We start from the raw sequence: 18,401 nt of genomic DNA on the forward strand, positions 1-18,401 counted from the left end.
GGGAGGGGGGCACCGCGGCCCGGGGGGCGAGCCCGGGTCCCGCACGGACCCCGCGGGCGGGCACCGCGGTTCCCCCGGCCCCGCACGGGCACAGCTCCCCGCGCAGCCGCTCGGCTCGGCTCGGCTCGGCACGGCCGCGGGGAGGCACAGCCCCCGCCCCGCCGCCGTCCCGCCCGCCCGGCGCGGCCCTCAGCGCCCCGGCCCTCAGCGCTGGCGGCGGGGGGCGCCCGCGGGCGGCGGCGGCGGGAGCGCGGGCGCGGGGGTGGCCGAGGAGCGGTGGCGGCGGCGTGAACGCGGCTGCAGAGCCCCAGCGAGCCGCGGGAGCGCCGCGCCCGCCGCAGCCGCCGGAGCCGGGCGAGGAGCGAGCGCGGCCGGCCGGAGCCGCCGGGAGCCCCGCGGGGAGGCAGCGAGGGGCCATCGGCGAAAGCGCGAACAGAGCACCCCCCACACCCCCGCCCCGCCGCCTCCGCCCGCCCCCAGCGAAGAGAAACAAAACACAACCCCGGCACCGCCACGCTCTCCCTCCTTCTCCTCTCGGCTTTTGGTGGTTGTTTTTTGGGGTGTTTTTAAATTTATTTTTTCTTTTAATTTTTTTTTTTCCTTGGGGATTCTCCTCTCTCCTGCCAGACTGACTTACACGTTCTTGATAATTTCTCTTCCTCTCATTTTTTATACTCTTCTCCCTGCTTCCAAACCCTGTGTCTGTGTGTTTCAATACTATCACAACCTCTGCTAAAAATAGATCTTTTTATACCCTTCCTCCTCTCTGACCCCATCCAACACCCCTTGTTAAGGTGAGTTGTGTCTTTTCATCACTTTTTTCCTTGTGTGTTGGTTTTGTTTTTTCTTTTTGGTTTTGGTTGTTTTTTTGGTATTTTGGTTTCGGTTTTTTTTTTCCTTTTTTTGTTGTTTGTTTTGCTTTTTTCCCCATTTAGGGCAGGTTTTAGGGAGGAGGGGATGTGGAGGAGAGAATTTCACGGGGAGTCAGGCAAAGCCTTATTTTGCCTTCTGCAGCCTCAGCATCATTCGGGACTGCTCCCTTTTATCCCAAGGATGTAGCTGGCTGATGAAAGTGGGGAACTACTCTTCCTTAGCGCTGCATGCTTGGGAGCCACAGCAACAGCAGGAAAAAAAAAAACAACAAGCTTCTCCTTTTCCTTTCGTCCTACCCCCCACTCCCTTCCTCATTCCCTCCTCCTTGCTGTGTCGTTTATTTTTTTATTTTATTTTATTTTATTTTGGTGGGATGTTTGGTTGGGATTTGGTGGTGGGTGGGTTTTTTTGGTTTGTTGGGGTTTTTTTGGTTTTTTTTTTTGTTTTTCTTTCTGTGTGTATGCTTGGTTTCTGTTTTGAAGCAATACACAGGGGACTTGGAATGAATTGCATGTAGTGCCAAGGGAGCTCTGTGTGTGTGTGCACGTGTGTCTTGAGAGCGAGTGAGCGTGTGGGTGAGTGTGCAAAGTGCATTTGTATTTCGTGTTCCTGGGGTGATGCGTGTAAAAGCCACCAAACAGTCCCTGTACATGGAGCAAGGAGCACAGCAGGGGCTGCTCAGGGAGAAGCTGGTCAGGGATGCAGGAAAGCTACAGAGCTCTCCACAGAGTTCAGTCCCCTGTGCTCCAGAACATCTTTCCATAGATCATTGCTGGCACCTTCAAGGTGATGGTTCCCATTCCTCTCCTGGCTTCTCAGTAGAGGAGGGCAGGAAAGGAAAACTTTACAGCTAATGAGGAGGGATAGCATTTCTATTCCTCCAGCAGCCCGAGACAGTGTTATTCCAGGGATGAGTGGGGAAAATAAGAGTTGTGATCCAGAGCAAATGGATTGTTTGCTGTTACATATTAGTGTTCAGTGAGAAAAAGAGACATGAAACATTATCAGTTTGGTCAGCCAGCAGAAGCGTCGGAGTCCGGCTTACTTCCCAATTCCGAAGTTGTTTTAGACTGTTTTTCATTCTTCAGAAAACTGTGCCTACTGAGTGCAGAAATGTGCTTTTACGGTAAAACAGTCTATTATAAATTTTTGGGAATAATTTATTATTCAGAGGCAATCAAGTAATTTATATGTTTCATGGATTTCCCCCAAGTCTTTTCATGTGCCTTCAATTATGTATTTTACCTATGAGTGTGAAGCGGGGTAATATAGATTTTAGTTGCATTTTAACAAGGTGTTAAGGCATAACTTGCAGGGTGCCATTTGCCAAGTGTCACTTAATATGAAGCAAAATAACAGCCTCTAGCTCTTTTTCATGGATTTTTCACATCTCTCTTGTTTGTTTCAAAACAAGCGGCGATTTTGCTTAAGAACTTGTAAGGAAAACTGGCTTCACAATGGTACACAGTTTCAGATATTAGCTCAAAAGTATTAACACTTGTCTGGCTGTGAGACCTGAATTTACTTATAAAATACAAATACAAAGTGAAAGAGCAGTTGGTATACATGGTTTTCTAACAGGTTGAATCATTTTTGTATCTAAAATTTTACAAATGAGCTAAAATGGTTGTTGTGATCTGTGTTTGGAGGCCTTAATGGGTACAGGAACATTAATGTTTCCTGTCTAGTTAATGCAATTCCAAAATATCCTGTCTTTCCACATGCTGCATAGATAGCACTCAGTAAAAATGAGCAGTCATGGAAATAGTCTTGTGCTATCAAGGGACATTTCATCATTTCTTGTTAGCCAAAATTAAAATATTTTACACAAGTTTGCCTTGGAATTTTTTTTTCTGCTGTGGCTGGCTGATTGTGAAAGTGGGAAGCATGCTTTGAGTGAGATGTGACATTCCTGATGCTTGATAGGTGTGAGGGGAGAGACACCTGATGTGCTGTGTACATCATTCTTGAAGGGATGCAGGGTAAGAAAAAGGGATGGAAAACGAGCACAGTGCACTGGCAGTTTAGATAAATAAATATGGGTGATGCATGTTAGCTTGTCATCTGCGGTTCTGCTGAACCCTGACTGCTGGCTAAACATATTTTCTTGGTAAGCACTGCAATGTGATACAATTTTTCTGGTTTGATAGAGTTTGCTGTTCAAATCACATGTAGCACAGAACAGTTCTTGTTCTGTAGATAAAAATCTTGCCCCTCGTTTTAATCCACTGAAATATCCACTACTCCTACTGAAGTCACCAGGAGTTACCTGTGATCAGCACTCTTCATGGTTTTTTATCTCACGTATCAGGATTTGGGATATTTCCAAAGGATGCTATTGACAGCAGATCTCGTTTTGTTTAGATTTTACTTTAGGTGCATCTTGTGTATTTACAGGTAGACACTATCTTTTACCACAACAACACTAAAATATATCAGGAAATGGAAAATTCTTAATATTGTTTTTCTCAGGAGCTTTTAAAGAGAATTCTCCCAATGTCCTTTAACTGCTTCAGGAAAAGCAGTGCTCGCTTCAAAATCTACACACTAGCAATCTTTAGTTGGTTGCTTAGCTGTTGGTGAAAAAAAAAAAAAAGAATGTTTGTACACAAAAAGAGCAAGTCATGTGTTTGGGGTTTTTTTATGACAACTGAAAGACAGGAGTGCTTTCAGCTGGGCATGACAGTGTTGAAGTAAGGTTGATGTTGAGTTTGATCTGGGGGTTTTTCCCACTGGCATGAGTGACAACACACCAACACTTAGCTTATTCTGTCATGTACTAACCTAGATTAAACATCTCTAACTTATATTTTGAGATTTGGATATGGCATCAAACCTTGGATTTATTCACTTCTAAAGCCTTTTTTGTTTGTTTGTTTTGTTTTTGAAACAAGTCTTTTAAAGCTGTGAACTCCTATAAACAAAATAATGGAGTGTTCATAAGTCACTCCAAGTTTGTGGACCTTATTGCTGTGAAAGTAAGGTGGGATTTCTCTCTACTGCTCACCAACTGAAATTATTTTCTTGTATTATTGCACCTTGTTATTCTGCAATGTGAGTCTAAAATGCCTAGTCAAAACAGTTTTTATTCTGTGGATGTGGTGGTTCCACAAAAGAAGAACATGTGTATTTTGTCTTGTCCTAAATTGCAACTACCCATCAGGTTCAGTGACATTTTGTTGCAGGGCAAAGTTGCTGTTTCATTTGGGTGTAGTTATCGAGGAAACCGTATTGATGACAGACTTTCTTAGAGTTTTAACAAAGTGAATGAGAACTGTTACAGGACTGCCTGGTAATTTTGGGGCTGGGATGCAGTGGTTTTATCTGTATCCATGCAGAATGCAATTACAGTATACATTAAAAATCAGTAGCATCTGAAAATCCATTTTTCTCTTTAGATACCTCTTTGTTTACTAGTTTAAAGTGGTACGATATATGTATACGTTTCCATCCAAGTGCATATTTGTAATTTTAACACATTTAGATGAATGATGTTACCTTAAGCAAAGACGACTATTTATTTGCATTTTGTCTGCTGGAAATATGGTCTTTATAATAAAATAGGTATTTTTCTTCTGTTGTACCTGCTTATGCATAGAAGAAAATTAGTATTTTCCTCCTGAGAAATGTGTTACTCTGAAGAACCAGATGCTGAACAGATCTACTCACAGTTCCCTTCCCATTCTTGGTACATGTGGATGAGTGTCAGAGGTAACAAGTGCTCAGGCATGGCAGGGACAGGAGGAGGGTGGCTCTCTGCAAAGCAGGAGGGCTAATGATCTGATGCTGCAGTGGATGAGTTGTTCAGGGCTAAGAGAGCAAAGTGCTCCCTCACCCTTAACAGTGATATACTCCTTTGTCTTATGGCCTGTGTTCGTCAGTCTGCTTGGTTTTCCTATTATTAGTTAGGGAAGATTACAGTCTGGCAATGCTAACACAGCTTCCTGATGACAATGGTTTGTAGGAGGTCAAGTGAAAAGTAATTCGGGAGAGGGGTCTCCAGCTACGGTGTTTCTTTGTGGTCTGTTTTTATTTACTCCAGTTTTCCCTGGATTTGCATCCAGCTATTCTACCCTACTTGCTGGCATAGGCTGGAGGTTGTTTTGTGTGCAGAAAGTGTTTGTAGGAATGGGGAAAAAATGTTATTGTTAACTTTAGACAACACAGTGTAACTGTTCCACCAATTCCAACCAAATGCAAGAAGAGCTGTGGAACTGGAGCTAAAATGCTCAGAATTTGCTTGATATAAATATGATATTTCATGTCTCATGAGCAGAGACACGTTTTTAAAGGTGTTCAATTCAAAGGGAATGCATTTTTCGGAATGAGTTTTACTGTAAGTCCCAGTGATCATTCATGTCCCAAAGAATCTGCTAGGAGCAGCCCAAGTGATTACAGGTTAAAGTGGGGTGAGGCAGCTCCTCCTGCTCCATCCACTGCTGCAGCTCCATGCTGGTAGATGGGTACCTGTTCCAGCACTGCCATTGTATCAGTGACAAAACTTAAATTTTGTTTATAGGGTGGTATACATAATGCACTATTGATTCCTGCTAGCCTGCAAGGCTTTTAACAGAGTATGAATCCAATAATTTTGATTATGGATCTTGCAACATCTGACTTTGTCATCTATGCATTAGATATATTTAGATGCTGTGAACACTTAATCCAAAGAAGCAAAATGCTTGTCTTCTGTAAATGACAGAAAAAATACTTAATTAGTTCATTCATTTGGCCTTTTAAGGTGTGGATGGCTCAGGACTATACATTTCTTGATTACAATTTGGCTCTTGGTTTACTTAAAAATAGTTGCAGAAGGATTTACTATTAATAATTTTTGACAAGCTCTTTTGTGTGCATTTTAAAAAGTGGTTAGTTTTATAGCAAGGTTTTAGGACCAACCTCAAAAGTCTGATGAGAAATTAGTCCTCTTATTTAATAATAGTTAATATTAAATTTCATTAATTAAGTGACATGTTGTGGTTTAACCCCAGATGGCAACTAAGCCCCACACAGCCACTTTCCCACTGCCCCACCAGCAGGATGGGACAGAGAATCCAAAGAGTAAAAGTAAAAACTCATGGGTTGAGCCAAAGACAGTTTAACAGATAAAGCAAAAGCCATACACACAAGAAAAACAAAATGAGGAATTCTTTCATCACTTCCTCTGATGTGGCAGGTATTCAGTCATCCCCAGGAAAACCTGGCTCTGTCTGCTCTAGCAGTGACTTGGGAAGAGAAGCATCATCATTCTGAACATCCCTCCACCCAGCTCTATATGCTGCACATGGTGCCGCAGGCTAAGGAATATCTCTTGGATCAGTTGAGGTCAGCTCTCCCTGCTGTGTCCCCTCCCAGCTTCTTGTGAACTTCCAGCCTCCTCACTGGTGGGGAGGGGTGGGGTGAGAGGCAGGAAAGGCCTCAACACTGTGCCAGCGCTGATCAGCAGTAACGAAGATATCCCTGCCTTACCGCCACTGTTCCCAGGAAAAACCCAAACCCCAGCCCCACATTGGCTCCTGTGAAGAAAATTCTATCCCAGTAAAAACCAGCACATGTATATAGTGGCACAGTCTGTTTCAAACATACTGGCACTTTGCGTACAACAGTATCTTTTATAATGAGGCATCTGCAGCTCCCATAAAGATTTTTTTAATCTGCCATCAAAATTTGAAAATATGTACAAATCAAAGTGATAGAATTCTTTGAGCTCTAGTAGAATAAAGCACTGTGACTGTATGATTCTCTTACCAGTCATACTGTTGCCATTCTTTCACCTGGTGAATTCATAAAACATCTACAAGCCAGGCTTAGCAGTTTCAAGCACTATCTTTAGGTAATGGTGGCTGCCTCAGTAAACTTGAGTACAGCAGTATTCAGAGACAATGTGGTGAAAGGCAAGGAACATGAACTGGGAAGGAAATAGGATCTTGAGGAAGGCTTAGAAAACCCTTCAGGATAAACAAAAAAGCCTGTCTTTCTGAAGGTGAAGACAAGTATCTGGCCATGATGTTCTTCCAAGCTTCTTTGGAATTCCTTGCCGGACAAAATCTGAGTGTTTATCAGCAGTGCAGAAACTTAATGAAATTTTGTAGAATCATAGAACCATAGAATGACTTGGGATTGAAAAGGATGTTAAAGATCGTCTGGTTCCAAGCCCTGTGATGGCCACCTTCCAGGCACAGCTCAGAGCAGATCAGGTTTCAAATTTGTATAACCCAGCTGAGGCTGTAACAGGAACGGAAAGATAGAACTTAGCAAATGTAAATACTTGTGTTTAAATAAGGATGTGAACGGTTCCTTCTCCTGTTGTGATATCAATGGAGAAGTATGTTTTGTTTCATTTGTGTGCCTTTTGAAAAGGTTTATACATTTTGCCTTTATAGTATTGAATGGGAAACAACTGAGGCTGTAAAAGTATGGAAGTTGAAAGTTATCTTTCACTTAACCATTACAGAGGCATGGCCAGGGTCCCAGGAGTTCTCATTGCAGGTCTTAGAAACATCTCCTAAAGTGGCACTGAACGTGGGGTTTGTGCAATGCTGTTCCTACCTGTAAAACAGGATAGCAGAGCTATGGCTAAATTCAGCAATTCCTATTCCTGTTAAATAATTTCTTAACTTCAGTAGGATTTCTTGCCTAAGTGAGAGACTCCAAACAGGCTGGTAGAACACTGACTACAGGGAAGGTGTGAAGTATCTATTATTATTACTTCAGAGAGTCTTATCTTGTATGAGATGGCTCGTGTTTCAGGCAGTCTGCATAACTAAACTAAAATTCCTTGGCACTTTCATTTGATTTCTGCAACACGACATTGCTTGATTCCATCACAGGATGAAATAAATTGAGAGTTCTTTCTAAAATCTGAGGTCTAAATAAAGCACATGTTAAGTGTAGAAATCTTTTAAGTATATTAATTCTGTATGATAAAAAATACAGTCTTTTAGCTTTATGTTTCTAGTTGTCCATCTACGTGCAAGAAATTATTTTGTCTGTATTTGGATTTTCACCTAATAGAAAAACATTTTATGAATTCTAGAGGCAGGTGGATGCTTCATCGGTTAATCTTTCCATGTCAGAGATGAGACACTGGTGAGGTACTGAACAGGCTATGCATAGAAGTTGTGGATGTCCCACCCTTGGAAGTGTTCGAAGCCTGGCTGGATGGATCTTTGAGCATCCCTGCTCATGACATAGGGATTAGAACTAGATGATCTTAAAGATCCCTTCTAACCCAAACCATTCTATGTTTCTGTGTCACATCAACTGATAAGTCATCTCAGCAACCCCACCCTTGAGTTTTGTCGTGCACAGACAAAATATTAAGCAGCAACAATAGTAAAATAAAAGACCAGGAGAAGGTAATTTATTTTCCATTTCTTTTTACAGTTAGTTTTCAGTGGTAAGGTGGGGTAGAGACTAGAAAAGAATTGTAAATGTGACTGTTCCTAGCCACCAGTTTAGTTTTAAAGCTACATTTTGAGTGGGGATAGGTGCCTGTGTTAGCATTTGGGATTGGCAGAATTCTCCTGCCTGGCAATACGGAAGAATCTGGGAAGAGGAGGATTTTGATTCTTTCGAGTCTGAAGGTGAAATCTGCAGTGCCATATGGATAATATCAGATCCTTCACTCCTGTGAGATCTTTCCAGTATGTATTGCAAAGGCAGACTCACGCTTGATCATCAAGGCTGAAATCTTAAAAGCAGCTTCTAAATTTGCACTCTCATGCAGATTTTGCTTGTGTGTGACACATACAAGTGCCGCCCAGAGGTGTAAGCAATGTGAGGCAGAATGAGAGATAGTAGAATATATGGAACCAAAGAAATTTTTAAACAAAAGGGTAACAAAGTACCTGCATAAGCAAAAATTAAAAAAAAAAAGTAAGCGTGAGGGAGTCTTTAAGAGAAGATGGAAGAGAGAAAAGCAGTGCTCTGGGATGGGATTAATAAGATTTAACAGAATGTGAGATAAAAGGCACATAACAAATATCAGAGATTGGAGGCTGGATTGGAAGAAAGCACAACTAATGTTAGAAGGTGAAATTGCAGGCTGAAAGGGAGCTGTACACTGACAGTTTAAAGTATAGTTTCAAGATCAACTTAAGTTGGTCTAAATTCCAACTGCTTCTGCACAATCCTCCTTCTTTCCTCTGAATAGTGTGCTGCAACTGGTAATATAAAAAAAAATAAAATATTTAGCCCAGTCAGGTCCTTGATCCACTGACTAACTGCTCATATTAACACTACAGCTGCCTCAAGGCACAGTGGAGGGGAGGCGTAGGAAAAGGCAGCATAAAATTGGCTTAGGCTGACGATGGATCTGTGCTCTTGGTCTGAAAGTCCTGGTGAGATTCTGATTTATAAATTATTTAGAAGAGAGTCTGGCTAGGAAGACATGGAGTGGTAACACAATGGAAGGAAGAAGCCACCTGGGACAGTACTTAGAGTGAGCAGTTAAAATGGCTGCATGCAAAGGAAAAATGATGTTAAAAACTTCTAAGAGGCAAAATAAAGCATTTAAAAGTCACGAAAAGAGAGTATTTATGTTGTCTTTGTATTTAATTCATGGGCACACCTGCTGTGCAGTCTTTAATTACATGATCAAGCAGGGCATTTTCCCTTCTCCTCACAAGCAGCTACCCTGTCCCTCATGAGCAGAGGGTTGTGCAGAGCAGTGCCTGTGACCTGGGGCTTGCTTCACCTCCTTCTGTTATGAATGACAGAGTCCAGTGCTCAGCAGTCCCGCTGGAAGCTTCAGGCTTCCATCTCACATCCTTCATGTGCATCTCCGTCAGAGGCCCCCGACATATTCCATAGTGACTTTTTATTAACCCAGCGTTTATGGCTCCCGAACAAAACATTTTTCTGCCCCTTTTATCAGAGCTGCACCTGCAGTCTGCCATACATGTACAGAATATGTTACACTTACTTTTAAATGGTAATGCATGATTCAAGTTTCTCTTGCAATAAGAAACTATATAGAAGGATAAAAGTAAATTCAGAATAAAATGCCTTCAGAGAAAAGGAGGAAAAGATTAGAATATGTTTTGTAATGAATGAAATAAAAAGCTCCCAGGTCTTACTGGTTATCTTTTCAATTATTTGTTTTAAAATATTAAATGGGGACATTAGATTATGCAGGAATACACAGACACATGCTAAACCGCATTATGGATTCCATTCTTTAGAAGAGAGGGTTGAAAAAAAGCAATGTATCCAGCCCTGTGAGAAATAAGATGCGGGCAGATGATGTCATGCTGTCTAGACTGGAATAAAAGATGTATTTTTAAAAATTTTAGCTAACTTACTTAAATAAAATATTTTGAAAGTCTAAGAAATAAATGCTAGATGATTCTCTTAGATTTTGCTTTGATCATGTTCTATGGGTTCTGGTGCCTTTTCATAACATTTTTAAAACCTTTATTTTCTCCCTTTAAACATACCTATAGAGAATTGCATGCTCATAAGAAGATATGACTGATTCTTCTGGGTTATGCAGTTCAGTCCCTTGCTTTTGCAGCCAAGATGTCATATAATTCCTTTCATGTACTGATCAAACTCCTTCTTACAACTATTTAGGGAGTTTTTTACTTCCTATACTCCATTTGGAGGCGGTTCCAATTTTTTGGTTTCTTTTCCCCTTAAATATGTTCATGGCCTGCTTTTATTACTTTGTTTTTGGACTACTTGAGCTGTTGTACTTGAGCTTCAATGTAAGATATTTACTGACTCAGAGCGTGGAGCAGTCCTGCTCACTGCTGGACTTAAAAAGCAAAGTTCTTGCTGGACAGAGGCCAGCTATAGTGATGACTCCTGAGTTCTTGTGAAGGATAGATGATGGTGTAGAGTTAGGCACAATAAGTTTCTGGTCATGCTCCTCATTTATGGATGACTAACCTTAAACCAGATTTCACTATTGACCTTCAGAGTGTAAATGATATGTCAAAAGCCTTAGCCACATTTCTCTTTTGGGAGGTTTGATCTTCCAGTGCACAGTGCTCCACGGGGTTTTTTGCAGACTCATTTTCATTTGGCTTAGTTCTGGTTTCTCACTATAAATAGTTCAAGTAAAACAGAAAGAATCTTTGTTTGTAGTTCGAAAAAAAGTCCTGTTCCCCCTTTGGATTAAATTTCAGTTGCTGAGAGCTGAGTTCTTAACATTTACACAGATGCAATATTCTAACCATTAGTCAGTCTTTCAAATAGGAGGTAGCCATTATGCTCTAAGCAAAGTTATTTTAATATCGGACTATCTAATATTCTTAATCAAGAATGCATTGGATTTCATATAGCTTTGGCACTCTGTTACCGATAAGTACTTCATTTGGGAGGCCAGAAATTACTAACTTTTGATTATGAGCACATCTTCTGGTTTTAAAATTACTGGTAAAGGGAAGATGTATTTTTTATTTGTGATCCTTGAAGTATAATGCAAATAGAGGCAGGAAATTCAAGTGGCTGGCATTTTTATGCTTCAAAAATTTATTTCAAATAGCTTTCAAAAAGCTGTGGATACCAATGTTGACATACCCTCACCCTGAGCACTGTGTGCTGGGGGTTCTGGGCCCTGCAGTTTAAGAAGAATGTGAAGGTTTTTGAATGTGTCTAGATGAGGGCATCAAAGCTAGAAGATCTGTCCTGTGAGGAGCAGCTGAGGACTTTGGGCTTGTCTAATTTGGAGAAGAGGAAGTTGAAGGGTGACCTTTCTGCAACTTCCTAAGAGAGAACATGAGGAGGGAGGTGCTCAGCTCTTCTCCTGGATATCCAGTGATGAGACTCGTGGGAATGGTTTAAAACTGGACCAGCAAAGGTTCAGACTAGATATGAAGAAGCATTTCTTTACTGAGAGGATGGTCAAACATTGGAACAGGCTACTTGTAGAGGTGATTGATGCCCCAAGCCTGTATTTGAGGTATTTTGACAATAATGTGCTTGAACTTTTGGTCAGCCCTGAATTGGTCATGCAGTTGGACTAGATGACCATTTTAGGTTCCTTCCAAGTGAAATATTTTGTCTATACACAATATTTTCAGTTTTCTATTTCTGTTCTTTTTCAAAAACCAACGAGTAAAGTTGTGATATTGAAGCTTCACATCATTTGCAACTTTAAAGTCATAGTCCCCTATGTGTGAAATATTTTAAGCAATTGTATATATTATTATGTTATACAGGTAGTTGGTGTTTACCTAAAATGGAATTATTTCATTTATCAGTTATAAAAAACTACTTCTTCACATATTATTTGTCATTATTTTTCTGTTGGAAATTTAACATGGATGGATAAGATACAGTTCTATTTATCATATATTTTTTAAATACCACAATAAGTAGTATATACTGTGTCAATGCTATAATACTACAAGAAGAAGCAGGATCTGAAACAGTAAAATTCCACAGTGAATGAAGCAGCTGGAACTGTAACTCATATCAGCTGCCCAACACCAAACACTCCTTTGAGCTTTCTCCTGGGGCCGTTGACATTTGCCTTGCCTGCAGAATGACTATGCATGTTATCTGCAAGGCATTAATCCATTAGTAATGAGCCACCTTTAATCCTGGTGTAGATGTCCTCTTCCTGGAAAAGGGTGTGTGTCACAGCATAAAGATTTCTGTATACCTGTGTGGGCAAATAACTTCCCTCGTTGGATTTGTCCCATTTAACCTAGCAGGACTGCGGTTTGGAGTGTTTGTAGGAGTCAGCTCTGAGTCATATTTGTCCTGCAGACCTGGGCATGGAAGGGATTCAAAATCCATGTAGGGGAATAGATTTCCAGTGTGTGCGGGCACAAAGGTTGGGGCTGGGAAGGAGCCTAGAGCCCTTAGCACTAACTCTGTTCATCAGTCCAGGATGTTTATGCTGGCTTAGAAGAATGCAGCAGTGCACACAGAAGTGTTGTTTACATTGCTATTATTAAAGAAAAAAAAACAGGAAAAAAAAAAGCCCACATGATTTTTTTCTTAAAAAATTAATTATAGATCTGGAAAAAAATATAATACTTATATGTCATGGCAGTGTCTGACCTGTTTTCCTGGGATGCTTCGGATGCTTTTTGATTTCAAATTTCTTTTTCCACATACTGTTGCTATGGTAAGAATCAGCACATCAGGGAGAGGTGTCATAGGAAATAATGCAATAAAAAATAACCTATAAGAGCTTTGTATTTCATGGGACAGCATAGGGACCATAGTTTGGAGTTATTACTGAAGCCTTGTCAAAAGAGTTTTCAACTGTGAGTGGCACCTCATTATTCAGGGATTGTTTTTACATGACCAAAGCAAATCAAAAAATTCAACCATTTTATCAATAAAATTACATTAACTAGAAATTAATTTTTACTTTCTTTAGAAAATATTAGGTCTTCTAGAAATCAAGAAGGGAAAATAAAATAAAAAAAAAAGAAAAAAAACCAAAAGGAAATATGATAGGTTCATGGAGATGAAGGTAAGCAAAGCAAAATCAAAGATTTTCAGCTTTTCTGGGGAGTATGGGGGGGAGGAGGAGCAGAGAGGGATGATGTAAACCAAGGTTTTCTCAACTTGACTTTTAGTAATCAAGTCATGATAGAATTGGATGAGTACGAGAACGTGGAAATACCAGCTGTGGCATGCCAGGCTCCTACGTAATAAAGATTGATCAAAGTAGTTGAGTATTGAAAAACAGGTGGCATCTTCAGATGGTTCCAGACCTTATTGCTGCAACTCCATTACCAAGAGTACTTGTGTACCACAGCCTGCTAAACAGAGAGCCTGTTGAAGAGAATTGAATTTACTGAACAGAAGTTACCTATGTTTTAAAATGAGATGAAATAAGCTTATCATGAGATGAGGCTGTACTTTTAAAATAGCAGCTGTAGTTACAGATTAATTAAATGCATGAGAAGAGGTGGAGAGGGGATTAGAGACTCCAAGTAGCCAAAGACATGGGATGACAGACTCCATTGGAAGCTCAGGAGATCAAAGGGAATCCTTATGTTCAGTGTTAGAAGAGAGTGAGCTTGCCACACAACAATTCTAACTTCAATTCCTGCAACAAGACACTGAAGAAAAAATCTGTGAGTGGGCTTCTGATCCCCTCCAGAGTTTTGGCCTTTGGATATAGGAAACTCCAACCTAACTTGCCCATTTGATAGCCAGAAATAGGGAGACTGACCAAGGGAATTTAATCCAAATTAAATGTTTATCATCATAAAACTGAGGGGTTTTTTTTAATATGAATGGTTCCATCAATCCAAATGTTGCTCTAAACTGCCACCTAAATGCTATGTAGAAGAGTAGCTCTGTAATATTTAACTATTTGAAATGGAAAGTATAAAAATATGTTTAGTTAGGGGTTTAGTTAATTCTTCAGACTACAATGATTTCAGTTGTTTTTTAAGCAGATATCTCCTCAGTTGCAGTCAGTGGCCTCATGCCAAGCCCAGCATCCATTTGGAATCATGCAGAGTTTGCACTTCAGTAGTGTTTTAGCAATGTGACAGGCTTGCCTCCAAATGTCCTGGCTGCAATTTGCTCACAGTAACCTCATTCAGACCCACCCATGTATTTCAAGGGTTGGCTTTCTGCTGTTTAGCTGATGTTTTGATCCAACATACCAGATCTCACTTGCAGGATGGCTTTCAGACTCACAGAGCAACAAAGTTGTGGTGAAGGTGCCTTCTTGGCAGCAGAGGAACTGGTTTTCTCCCAAGGAATGTTGCTGCTTGTTTGGTCCTCCTGTCTGTAAGAATAAGTGCTCTCACACCGTGTGATGACAGTGGAGTTCAATAACAGCCAGAGTTGAGGAAGCAGGAGGATAAGCTGTCCAAAAACTTTGACTTCTTGGAAAATCCCATTCTAGCATCACTCACTAACTTCCATCAGTATTACAGAGGATTTTGCGCTAAAGATCTCTCTGAAAATCCTGCTAAGCTTCTGTCTTTGTCAGTCCTAGGTGTGGATATTTCAGATCAGAGAGCAGAATTACTATTATTTTTAGACAGTTTTTCTGAAACACTGTTGGCAATGTGCATCTTGCCTTCCTCCTCCCATCCCCTGTAACTCTTGTGTACATTCACTGATGTACATCAGCCACATCTGCCAGGACAATGTGAAGTTCAAAATACAATCCACTCCCTAGAAATTCTTTCAGATGTGTGCCTGTACAGATGAGGAGATGCAGACTGTTTGTGATGGGCTCCAAGGCGTGACAGCTCCAGACCCTTGGCATACTCCAACTAGAGGGGTCAGACAAGGGCTGGACCTTCTTAGACAGCTGAGAGACTTGCAGTCAACAGAAGCTTGTAGACCCTCTCTGTAGGGCTTTTGTTCATAACCTTGACATGATAACCACGCACATCCTTCATGGATAACCATGGCCATTCAGGGGTGCTTGGCACTGTGCTTGGCCCTTTGCTTTCTGCTGCAACTTTGCTTAGAATTGTGCTAATTTGGATTGTTATTACAGCTTCTGGTGAGTTTTGGATAGCCATATATTTCACCAAAAAGTTTATTTTAAATGCTTCTCTGAGAAGGGTGTTATTTTGAGGTTTAAAATGTGGACGGTCTGAATGAAAAGGAATGTTCTTCTTTCTAGTCCTGTTTTGAGGATGTCTTCTGACACATGAAACTTTCATTATCCTTTAATTATTGATAGGAAGTATTTTCTTACCAGCATAGCACTTACACACAGTAAAGTCACTTTTCAGGAGAAATTTCTGCAGTTTTTGGATGAGTTTCAGTTTTGCAAATTGCTTAGGTTTTTTTTTCCTTTGTTTTTTCTTAGTATCCCATAAATTAAGTCACAAATTATAAGCAAGATCGTTATGCTGTCATGAATCACTCAAGTACTAATGGCCTAATGCACTAAGCCTTAATTAGTAATATTGTATTTTTAAAAAGACAATATTGTGAATGAAACCTGAGCATGCACTCTTTTATAACTGGGCTTCCCAGAAGATTTTAAATGGATTCCTCTTCTTAGTATGTTTTTAAATAATTGATACTGCCACTTCAAGCCCTTACTAGACAAACGAATTATTGGCTGCTGGTGACAAAATTTGGTTTGGGCATAATAACTTCACAGAGACATGGCACTGCATACATCTGCTGCTCTAATTAGAAAGTTTGCCTAGGGTGCTTGTATCAGAAAGAGTGGGAAAAAATAGTGCTCCACAATCTGTTGTAACAGAGTGATTCCTGCAAAATTTGATTTATACAAGATGTCTGTTTAACTCTTTCACTTCTGCTGGAACAATCTGATACCATTTTAGCAAATTTTATACAGGCAGGACAGTACTGGCCTTGCCTGAAGGGGCTGCCTGCTTGCAAATGCCGCTTTTGTGTGCCAGATTTAGGGCCTGCAAGTGCATTGTTCCATGGTGCAAAAACCATCTTATTGTCTTCTGTAGAACAGACCCTTGTGACCATTGCTGCTGTCTCGTACAGGAGTCTGCCAAGAGGCCTTCAGTAGCTCCAACCACAGAGAATAGCCAGCAGCCCTAGTGCTAAGTCCCTTTATTCCGGGTAGGCCCTCAAGTTATGAGCTTTTAACAGAGAAAGTGAAAATCAGGACTAACAGCTTAAAATGAGTTTTGGTGGCCCAGTGATAGGTGTATATTTTTGGAGGGAAACTTGTTAAGCTGGGACTAAAAGCAGTTGCTGTGAGACAATGATCAAGCACATCTTGTTAAACCAGGGAACAAACAGCACTGGAAACCAAGCCCCTTCTTACTGGAGTGGTTGGAATTTGTCCAGTTGAACAGCATTCTGCTCAAAAAAAAAAATAAATAGCTGTTGGTATGGGAAGAATTAACAAGTGTACAAGTGTACAAGTAAGATTGGCATTTCTTGTTGCTGATTTTAATTTATATATTCACTGAATATTTCCTGGAAAATTATTAGTTTCAACAAATATCATGTGTGTTCTTCCATGACAACATACAGCAGGAGTTTGGTGTCATGGAACTATAATTTATTGCAGTTTTCTGAAGAAAGTTACTAGGCTTGGTGGAGAGTGTAGAGAGTGAGATCTTGTTCTCCTTAGACCTCATTTAAGTCAATGAATAATTCCAGTACAAGGAACTTTAAGGGCTCTGAAAATAAAGCAAAGTGGAATTTAACTTAAAGAAAAGAAAATAAATCATGCCAAAAATCTTTGTGCTTTGAAGGAAGTGAAATGTAGTCAGGCACATGAAATTCCCTGTTATCAACCAATCAGAATGTTTCAGAGAATAGATAAATGTCTTAAAGCCAGGTAAAAGTGTTGTGGTAGATGAAACTCTATTTCACGTATCCAATTATCTGTTCATACTATGCTGTTGTTGAACAGCAAAGAGGCAGAGCAGGTCTTCAGATATGCTGATGAAATGTTTATGAAAGCAAAATCCAATATCACAAATTGGAGAAGTGTAGCAACCTGAGATGAAGGTGTACTTCCTAATATCTGTGGTTATTTTGAATTTTCCTTATCCAAATATTTACAAAGAAATTATGAAGCATTAGGGTGCTGACATACATTTACAGACACACAGCCTGACTTACCATTGGATTTAAATTTATTTCTTCTACAATGTTATGCTCTACCTAACCTGAGTATTTATGTAGGCTGTTAACTCAATGGGCAGTGTAACTACAAAAGTATTTTTCTTGTTTTCAAGACCACAAATGATGGTGGTAGAATAATATATAGAAAATTTATACGTATCCACAAATTTGTGGATAAAAGCATAAAGTCTTTATATTATTTCCAGGAAATATTAAGAATTTTCTAAATGATCAAAATAAAGTGGTTTTATTCCAGGTTGTAGGGAGGAATTAGAAAGAAAAGAAGGAGAATAAGCTACAAGTTTTTGTCATTTATTTGTTCCCCAGCAGCAAACACCTAAAAATCAAAGAAATTTGATTGGAATGATGAAAGACTTTAGATCACTTGGAGCTGAAGTTTAGTTTATTTTCCCTTGCAGGCATGCTTATAGTGCTCTATTTATGGGTATTTGGGGGGGGTTTAAAGTTTAATTTCTGCTGAACTGATATATATGGTTCTAGGGAGGATCGCATAAGGGAGAACTGTATAAAATTCCTTTCTTATCCTTATAGATGATTTTTCCTTTTCAGTGGGTCATTGGCTTTTATGCAGTGTGCTGCGTTCATTTGTGGACTAACTTTTGACATATGCATTATTCATGTTGGGACTGGTACAAGTTTTATCAATGATTGCAGTGTCCAAAAGAACATTAGGAAGAATGAGGAACATTTTGAATGCACTGGTACTCTACAGACTTGTTCATGCTGAGCATACACCAAGACTTTTTGCATATCCTTTCTCAATCACTCTTGATACACAAACAAAATTGAATTAAGTACAGAGTGGTATTTCAGCAGCAAAGATGCATTCCATTCTCATTTGTCCTGCTTGCCTCATCAGCCCAAAAGGCCATATATACAGGCAATTTATTTTCTGCCCTTCTCAAGTGCCCAGGCAATGATACAATACCAAAAGCATAATAGGAGGCAGTTTTCATGCTCAAATCACTTCCCTGTTTCAGAAATAATCA

The 18,401-nt window shown here is 40.1% G+C and overlaps 1 protein-coding gene across 20 annotated transcripts in view; it reads left to right on the forward strand.

Annotated features, from left to right (window-relative positions):
* The first annotated feature begins 306 nt into the window (after positions 1–306).
* LOC135444249 (poly(rC)-binding protein 3-like) overlaps positions 307–18,401 on the forward strand; it is a 497,164-nt gene continuing 479,069 nt past the window's right edge. For 5 of the 20 annotated variants that reach the window (XM_064705615.1, XM_064705612.1, XM_064705619.1 and 2 more), the window contains exon 1: positions 310–794. The gene's annotated coding sequence lies outside the window, so the exon portion shown is untranslated. Of the gene's footprint in view, positions 795–18,401 lie in introns of all 20 variants that reach the window. The other 15 variants (XM_064705618.1, XM_064705614.1, XM_064705620.1 and 12 more) reach the window with 12 other exon arrangements.

Source organism: Zonotrichia leucophrys, chromosome 2 (genome assembly GCF_028769735.1).
Source record: "Zonotrichia leucophrys gambelii isolate GWCS_2022_RI chromosome 2, RI_Zleu_2.0, whole genome shotgun sequence".
NCBI lineage: Eukaryota > Metazoa > Chordata > Aves > Passeriformes > Passerellidae > Zonotrichia > Zonotrichia leucophrys.